Source organism: Lactuca virosa, chromosome 4 (genome assembly GCF_052849685.1).
Source record: "Lactuca virosa cultivar CGN04683 chromosome 4, Lactuca_virosa_CGN04683_v6, whole genome shotgun sequence".
Taxonomy (NCBI): Eukaryota; Viridiplantae; Streptophyta; class Magnoliopsida; order Asterales; family Asteraceae; genus Lactuca; species Lactuca virosa.
The window spans coordinates 108,658,987-108,661,825 of record NC_136429.1 but is presented as its reverse complement, the minus strand read 5'-3'; positions in this window follow the sequence as shown (position 1 = coordinate 108,661,825).

Genomic DNA, 2,839 nt, shown 5'->3' with positions numbered 1-2,839 from the left:
AAACATTGTCCAACATGTTGACAACGAGGATAGAAGTTGCGCCATCCTTAGGGATGTTGTACCAAATGATAACATCTTGCGCCATCCTGTTGTAAGTTGTGCCATGAGGTATAGTGTAGCGCCACATTGAAGAGATGTTGTGCCATTTAGGATATGTTGATCCATCTAGAAGAGAAGTTGCACCATGAAGGGAGAAGTTGTGCCATTTGGGTGCATGTTACGCCAAATGGGAAGGATGTTGCGCCATCCTTGATTTTTGGATTGGCCAACATCATTCATGTTGCGCCATCTTGGTTTCTTGATGAGCTATGATATCCCCGATGAGCCACGTATGCTATGAAGTCCTCTATGATGATCACGAGTTGGTGATGCTCAAGGAATACACCATGTTGTACCACCATGATGGATGTTGGACCATTAGTGTTGATGATGCGCCACATGTGCATCATGATGCTCCACTATGGTACTAGGTGCTCCATCATGTGTTTTGCTGATACACATGTGTTGTATGTCATGGAAGAATGTTCTAGAAGATGTTGCATGGTGGAATATGATTCGTTCTCACCTTTCATGGGCCTATGGGCCAATGTTCTTGGCCCATTAGGGTTTTAGGTCTGATCCCTCAATTATAAATACGGATGCATGATAAGTCATTTTGTATATTGTATTCTAGAGTTTTAGGCGAATCTTTGTAAAATTTTTACTTGTAACCACTGTTTCAGAACTCAGAAATAAAGAATACTCCCTTACTGCCCGTGGACGTAGGTTACCTTGACGGAACCAAGTAAATATTGTGTCTAGTGTTCTTTTGGTTTTCCTATTTATCCGCTTTACTTCCAAATAATTCCTTTGTTGGATGATCTATTCCCTTCTTAAATGATTCGTTCCTTTGTCACATGCTTCATGAATCCCAAGTGTTGCATTGAGTTCCAAGTGCTCTATTGAACTCAAATTCACCATGCGAATGCTACAAATGCTCAATTCACATTTAACAATCTCCACCTTGACTTGAGCATCCTATGAACACCACCTTAAACAAGAACTTCTTATCCCTTCCTGCCATCCATCCTTAAAGGGACCTAACTCCTACAAACATCAACCAAGTCCAAGAAAAGCTTGAACTTCTTTGTGGGCAATGAATTTTTCAACATATTTGATGGGTTCACCTGGGTATCAATGTTCAGTATTGAAAACTTGTTGTCTTCCAGAATGTCACAAATTAAATTCAACCTGACATCAATATGCTTCGTCTTCTCATGATATGCATGATTCTTTGAAAGACTCAACGCAATCTGACTGCCACAATACAAGAAATACTTCTCCACCTTCTAACTAAGACTCTGAATAAGTCTGTGCAACCATATCTCCTCATTTATTCCTTTCGTCATAGACATGTACTCGAATTCAATTATAGACAAAGCAACAGTATCTTGTAACGTTGATTTCCAACTGATGGCACATCTGAACAAAGTGAATATATAAAATGCATGTGACTTTTGTTTTAACAAATTACCACCATGATTAGAGTCATCATATCCAACTAAACCACTTTTAGCATTAGCTCCAAACACCAAGCAAACATATGTCTTTCCCTTCAAGTATCGCAAGATCCACTTGAATGCTTGCCAATGAGCCTTCCCTGGATTGCTTATAAACCTCCTTACTTGTGACATCAACTATTTTTCAGGACCAAAAAAAAATATTTAGGCTTTAAAATTTCATAACATCTTTTTTTTTTGCAGAAAATCCCAATACATTAAAATATTTTGAGTACAAATGTTTGTCTCTAAATAATAAAAACTCTAAGGATGTCATAATCGATACACAACATATGTTATAGTGTAAATATGTAATGGTCCTGAATACTACTGCATGTCTTCTCTTTAATCACTTAGCATCCTACTCAAGTCCTCAATAGTTTTATCACTGCTACCTGTGATGCATATAAATTAAGTGGGTCAGCTTGGGAAACTTGGTGAGATACATAGGGTTTGCAATCCCATAATGCTATTACAATATTAATGCATAATCAATAAACTTGCAAAACCACCTCTCATCCAATCAACACAACATAAATATCTTATAATACATTTTTACTGAATTATCCATCCCGTTGATCCTCACATTTTGAGCCTACTACAATGATCTTATAAGATCTATCCCGATGGATCATTGTTAGCAACGAGTTGACTATACTGCCTAGGGGTGACCTTGGCAGCATGTATTAGTCAATAAAGGCAACCATAAGGGGGATAGATTGCAATGAATGAACACAAAGTTCGTTAACACCTACAGGCTAGAAGTCTACGGGCGTATTCCACATGACTAGGTTTAGTTAGTGTTGGGTATTAGATGTTGCGTCATTGGGCTTATTGTATTTAGTCCATTATGTACACGGTTTTGGGCCTGTCCAGCCGTCTCATTTATTAGGGTTTGTGTATTTATAGTGCATGCATGCACCGTAGGATGTTAATGCTTTTTATCTTTGGAAATCATTTGTAAACCCTAATCATGCCTCTACAGTAGAAGTTCTTTGTCGAGCTCTTCTGAGGCGGTGAAGCTTGAACCATTAAGCATATTTTGATTCATTGTCGTGTTCTTCTTTGCTTTCTGTTTTTGAATCTTATCGATCATTAAGGATTTTATCCTAACAATTGGTATCAGAGCATGAGACTATGTAATCTATATGCATATCTTCTTTTAAAAGAAGCTACTAGGGTTTCCGTTAATATTGGATCCTGTTTAGTCGTCATCACCGTTTTCTTGATGCTGTGATCCCAATATTACCCTAAATTTTTACACTTCTGATTCTTAAATAGGTTACAAAGATATTGTTAAA